The sequence below is a fragment of the Homarus americanus genome, unplaced genomic scaffold (assembly GCF_018991925.1).
Source record: "Homarus americanus isolate GMGI-L3 unplaced genomic scaffold, GMGI_Hamer_2.0 scaffold2558, whole genome shotgun sequence".
NCBI lineage: Eukaryota > Metazoa > Arthropoda > Malacostraca > Decapoda > Nephropidae > Homarus > Homarus americanus.
The window spans coordinates 276,561-283,871 of NW_024745671.1; positions in this window are offsets into that span (position 1 = coordinate 276,561).

Sequence of the window (7,311 nt, forward strand, 5' to 3'; positions counted from 1 at the left end):
TTATAAAGAAACGTGAGAATGGAAGAAGCATTGCGAAACTTAGTGATGAATATGGGATGGCTAAATCGACTATATGTACGATTTTGAAGAATAAAGAGGAGTTAAAAACTGTGCAAGTGGCTAAGGGAATCTTTAGACTTAGCAAAGCAAGGTGTAATGTGATTGAAGAGATGGAAAATTTACTCTTAGTGTGGATAAAGGAGAAAGAAATGGCAGGTGGTAACATTAGTGAAGCTATAATTTGTGAGAAGGCTAAACAATTGTTTGAGGACCTTAAATCCAAGACTCCCAGTGGAAGTGATAGTGCTGTGCCAGTGTTTAGGGGTACCTGCATGCTGAATAACACTAAGGTAAGATAAAGTACCGAATTTTTTACATTTTCCACAGAATTTTTTCAGTGTTAAGCGGTTGTATTTGGGGGCCTGGAACGGATTAATCCTATAACGAACGAATGCTATAACGAACGAGGTTCTGGAACCAATTACGTTCGTTATAGCATACCCCACTGTAAGTACCTTTGCCAGTATGTTCCTCAAGCAGATGTGAACAAAACTAAATGTAAATTGTGTGGCCATACATATGGCCACACACTTGAACACTACGTCCTCGACTGCGTGAAGATAGAACCTTTTAGGGACAGGTCCAAGCACACTGTGTGTGAAATGGCACAACACTTCATCTCTAATGGCAAGATAGCCGACATATTAAGATTGTATCCACTTTTTTGCACTTAGTAACGATATCAATTCTCATGTACAGAACCAAATACGCAATGTGCTTGAATACCTCTCACGTAAATGTGAATAACAAAGTGTGGGGCCAGACATACTGCCTCACACGCCTGTACTCACGCATTTGTGAATAAGTTACCCTTTATGTATAGAACTAAACAAATAATGTAAATGAAATACTGTGTAACATTCAGTGCCATAATATCCTGACACGGGGGTTAATTATTATGACCCTTTGTAAACTCTACTCTGTAATCCTTTTGCGCTACCGCTCACAGGATGAGTGTGCGGTGCACAATAAAGTAGCTGCTGTAAGCGGCAAAATAAAAAAATCAATACAGGTGGAACCAGGCTGCTGTCAACTCCCACACAGCTGATTGAGAACATTGTGTGTAAGGATGATCCAAACAGGCCTTGGTGAACATTGGTAAGATCTAAGTCTTCTTTATTTTCAACCACATCTGAGTCTGTGGATTCCTCATTCAAGGTATTTTATGAAAATGTTTCTAAACTTCCTGATTTCCCATCACTTACAAAGAAATAGGAAGGCAAGGCATTTGTGGGTCCTCATTCCTTGTTTTTAGAAGGTGATACAACAATCTCTTGGCCTGAAATTTGCCCCAAAATGATCTCTGAAATAGATGAAGTCTGGGCTAATATATTGAAGGATTTAACATTCTCTCCCTCAGATAGGAATGCTCACAAGTTCTTTTTTTTTTTAAGTTCCAATGCAATGACAAAAATAGTTCCCTAAATGAACTTTCCCAGTATATGTTGGCTCCAAAATACACTGACATAAGTTATGAAATAAATTTGAACCAGTTAATTCTGCACTGTTGCAGGAAGATTTCAAATTTAGGAAGTTGGCAGTGGATATTTGGTCTGCAATCATGATGTGTCAGTCATTGACTAAGTTTGTGCTGGACTATGAGGACAGTTCAGAAGTAGACAGACGTTTTGTTGCTGCTATCCAAGGGATTCCATATTTTCTGTACAATTCATTCATGGAGATGTTGCTGAAAGCCCTAAAACTGAAACCCAACTAAGGAAGCAAGCCACTAATAATGCTTTGAGTGGTAGTGCTTATTTATTGCTACGTTCTTCCCCTCTTTCCCCTGCATTGTTTGAGGAACAAGCATTAGTTAATTATAAATCAGCTGTTGAGCAAACTACCCCCTCTGTATTCATATTATGGTTTCCAGGAGTTCTCAGACCTTAAAATTTCAGGGAGGTCAGAGAGGAAGGTCTAACAGGGGCACTGGAGCTGCTTTAGGAGGAGCTGCACGGTTCAGTCATCAATCTAGAGGAAACTTTAGAGGAAGAACCAATTCGAGACATAGTAGGGGTGGCCGTTTGTTCAGAGGTGGAAGGAGATTCTATTCCACCACCCACATCAGCGACCACTCTCTCCCAATGAAGCCAGACAGTTGGGTAGTGTTTGGGGTGCTGGGAAAACAGGTGGGCTTCTTCCATATGGGCATACAAGACAATCAAAGGGGGCCTCACATGGACTTGGTTGATGCGCCCTCCTCTAGCGTTACCAAAAATGGGTCAGAAACCAACCCCCCTTACTCACAGAATATGTATCTCAACTGTTAAACAGAGGTGTGATAGAACTGTTGCAGTCAGAGAAGTGTTTCATGTCCCGCCAGTTCCCAGTCCCCAAGAAAAACAGCGACAAGTTGAGGTGGATCTTAGATCTGTCCATCCTGAACAAGTCCATTACTTAAAGAAGTTTCAAGATGTTCACTTACAACCATCTGAGGCATCTACTTCCGCCCAATGCTTGGATCTCAAAGGTGGATCTGGAGGATGCCTATTATCATGTGCATATTGCTCCCAGATACAGAAAGTTTCTTGTGTTTGCAGTGGGGGATGTAAGTTACCAATTCACAGTGATGCCATTTGGTCTGACAATTGCATCAAAAGTGTTTACAAAACTGGTGAACGTTCCCTGAGAGATCCTTGCTGCGGAGGGCATAAGAACTTTTGCTTATCTAGACAATTGGCTGATAGTGGGAAACTCTTTTGAAGACTGTCAAAGGGCGACCCAACATATGCTAGTAGTGTTTTGGAACCTAGGATTAAATATAAACTGGGTCAAATCAAATCTTCTACCATGTCAGAAACTGGATTGGTTAGGTCTCCATTGGGACGCAAGTCAGCTGTCAGTCAGTTTACCAGAAGCAAAGATAACAGATGTGATAACCAAAGTAGAGGCCTTCCGTGTAAAGCAAGAGGTTTCTTGGCATGACTGAGAAAAGCTATTGGGTCTGTTAAATTTTGACACCATAGTAGTGTTCTTAGGCACGTTAAGAAAAAGGCAACTAACTCATCCGGGGTCGAAGTTGCTTTGCAGAAACAGAAATATTGCTTCTTCTCTCCCAATTCAGTTCAAGAATCATCTGTCATGGTGGACAAGGTTGGACAATCTAATCAGACCATCACCCTGGATTCCCCCTCAATCAGACTTGGTTGTTTGTACGGACTCGTCTGAGATAGGATAGGGATACCATTCGTCAAAAGGAGAGTTCCGCCAAGGGAAGTGGACCAACTCCCTTCGGGACCAACACGTAAACATCAAAGAATTAGCTGTAGTTCTATTCTTTTTGTTGGCGAACCCAAACTTCGAAAACGTGACAATTCTGTTTGCCATGGACAACACAGTGGCAGTGTTTTGTCTCAATCATCAAGACTCAACCAGATCTTGGACTCTTCTCACACTATCAGAAATTTTTTTCAAGGTTTGTGTAACACGACAAGTATACCTCAAGGCAACTCACATACCGGGAGTACAAAACAATTGGGCAGATGCGTTGTCCCGTCTTCGGCCAGTGTCAACGGAAACAGAATGGTCCCTAAAGCCATCGCAGTTCAAGAGTCTAGTGAGGAAGTTTGGGACTCCACAAATAGATCTCTTTGCCTAACAAAAAAATCACAAGCTGCCAATTTATGCTTCCCTGGAACAATTCGAATCTTCTAGGAAATGCTCACTCCTAGATTGGAACCGTTGGAATTCAATCTATCTGTTCCCATCTGTGAAAATGTTATGCAAAGTGGTTCACAAACTCAGATCCTTCCAAGGAAAGGTCCTCTTAATTGTACCACATTGGTTCCTACAACCGTGGTGTCTGGATCTGTTGGACTGGTGCCCGCATCCACCACAATTGCAACAAGGATGTCTAGACCAGGTGCTGCACCCTCAGTTCAAGACATCCTTGGCACTTTACGCTTGGAATTTCTCAAAATATGTTTAAATAGATTGCTGGGTAATTCCAATACATAGTTAACCAAGTGATAGCAGGTCATAGGCCCCAAACTTATATGCAATATGAGAAAGCTTGGAGTCTTTTTCAACAATTTATTAAGTTAACTGCTCCAGATACATTGTCGGAGACAGTGGTGTTGGAATTTTTGGATTTCCTGTTCAGAGTTAAAGGCCTTCAGTGTTCTACAATTGCATCTTATAAATCATCATTGGTTGGCCCTCTGGTGTCGAGTTTTAACATTAGTACTTTGAACCCCCCAAAACTTATCAAATGCTTAGATCATCCTATTTCCTTCACAAACCCCCTCGGCCTCAGAGAATTCCACTACCGAGTTGACAGATAAAAAATTTCAGGCCTAATTCGATTTGGCATACAGGAATTGGGCTCTACAGTCAGCCAAAAAATGCCTCTGATTACATAACTGGGATTAAAACAATATTTTTTGTGGACACTGTATAATAAACTTAAAGTATATGCAAACAGAAGAAAAATATATTGGTATACAGACATTATTTCATTAAAGCTACAGTAAATTAGTTGGTTCTTCATCAAAGCTCTGCAATGGATAGAGAGTGATAGGGCTTTCCTGTCTTTTTGTTACTTTATTATTTAGTGCACTGACTATCCCTATGATAATCAGCAAAAGCCACTTGAATTGGACATCCTCTCTGGATGATCTTAGGGTCATCCAGGTTCACTAGAACAACATACCCTCTGTACAAAAGGAATCTGCTCTCACTATGTAGAATTTAATGAATATCTTTGGAATTTTCAGAGAGGTGTAAAGAAATTTAACCACTGTAATATGAAATTGAAGTTTATTAGATCTTTGGTAATGAGAAAAAGTGAGCTTACAAATATTCTGCGGACTTTGGAGTCCTTTTCATTTCGAAAACAGTAAGAAGGAAATTGTTTTATTAATAAATGAGAACAGTTTTTGACGCTGGATGGTGACTTACGGTTCCTGGTCCAAATTTGGGCAAGGCTGAGTACTGTATGTAATTAACTTCTTACTGGATTGGAGTCAAGTGAAGTTTTAAGGATATACTGTACAGGGTACATATTATATATATTACACACACACGTGTGTGTGTGTATGCCTCTCGGGATGGTGACAGTTCTTCACGTTTCTGCAGGGAGGGAAAGACCTAGAGGAACAGAACACTGCTGATGGCTGTGAGTGAATGGAGAGGAAGGGCGGGAGAGGGACTGTAGTATCATTTTGGCTTATTTATTGTCTCACAACATTTGGTCAGTAATATATGAATATATAATTAACCACACTAGTAACATAGGCACACACTTCCTAATTTCTGATACATCATTATCTTTACTACATATTAATAGTTTGCTTAATAAATACAGTACTGTACTGGGTTGTAGCTGGAGACATTTTACCTTACCCCTCTCACATCCCTATTGTCACCTTCCAATCACTACCCTCCTCAACTCCCCACTAGCCCGTTACCCTCCTCACACACCGGCCCCCTCTTCAAGTCACAAGTGAATGCTTCAGACGCAGGTTCATATGCCGTGGTTCTCAACTCTGAGAGATGAGGATTGACAACAGGAACCATTGACATTTGGTTAGTGAATCTACCACATTCAGGACATATACTTAACAATAATGTAAATGAACTATATTATACATATGTGAAAGTCCATATCTGGGTAATACACCCTATAAACTGGAGAGGTGATTGCTTCGGATGCGGGTTCATAATCTCGTAGTTCACATCTCTCGGAGATTAGGAGTGACAACGCTGACTGTAGCAGGTGGAAGGGTATACAATAGTACATGCATCTTTTTCATCTTCAGAGTTGGTAAGTGAATCTTCAATAATGGACAGAGGAGATTATCCACCTGACACCATCATAGTCAGGTGGAATTACCTGAGATCATCATTGTCGGGTGGGATTATCTAACATTGTCAGTCAGGTGGTATTACCTGACATTGTCAGGTCAGATTACCTGACACTGTCATAGTCAGGAGGGATTATAAAAAATTGTCATAGTCAGGTGGGATTACCTGAAACATGGTAGGGGATTAGTGGTACTTAGGCAACCTGAATTTCAAAATGCACAAGTGCTCTTCACCATGTCTGAGATAACACTTGCAGTCCTACAGTATGAGTGGGAAAATTATGATTGAATATGGGGTGGTGATCGTATTGGCATTGTTCACCACATATAGTGCGACAATCTCATCGAAAGGATTAATTAATTGTATTGTGTGTTTATTAATGGAGAAGTAACATCTTTCTTTAATCATATTCAATATATAATAGTAACACTAAGTACTATCAACATATCAACATTTAAAATTTCTCTGCAATATTTACACCTTAACATTAACCCCACAATTCACAGCCAATTTTCATGATACAGTATGGTAATGGCAAGAAGTATTTGAGCAGTAAACCTTTTACCACTTATTATTAGTGGTTTTTGAGCGTCAATATATGTAAAATTTACAATTGAAGAGATCAAAGGGGTAAGCTGGGCCTTCACTGGGGGAATACCGTCCTCCAATTACAGTATCTATACTCCAACTTAAATGTATCTTAGATACTCTTATACAGCAGACAGAGTTTTTACTCAATCCAAAATACTTCATTAATGCATGTGACTGACATAAGAGTATTGTTTGATATTTTAGAGTGCGTACTGTACTGCACTAAAATTCTGAACATTTCTGACTTTTACAAAAAATATTTAAACTGCAAAACTTTAAAAGGCACCAAATGTCACATAATACTTGCAATATTACATTTAATTTTATTTAGGTTTAATTCATTTCCCATTAATGGGAGAGTACTGGTGCTACAAGTCCCACAACAGGTGTAAATGTACTTGTATCATCAACAGTATAAATCATGACTTCCATAATACCTGAATGTTTCAAAGTTATTCAAGTTGATTCATGTTTAATTACCAGAAATTTCTATTGAGAAAAGTCTCTTGTCATCCTCTAGCATGATCTATTGACCTAATGTTTGATTTATCAATTTTGTTATGAACATGATCCTAATTTACAATGTCTAATCCTCCCCCTTTTGCCATCAGCTGGACGACTGTCTATACTGTACAGTACACAAAATCTCTGTTAAGAAATAAACATTGTTTTATACATTAAACTGAAAGGATACAGGTATATGTCATGTCAACATACATCACTGTTATTAGGCACTGTAATATCCCTCTTTTCTTGACATAATGTCAGTACAGTATTTTCCTTTACCTCCCTAACACACCTCTGCAATAAGCAGGACACCAAACTCAGCCACAGCTGTACAGGTAATCCCATTTG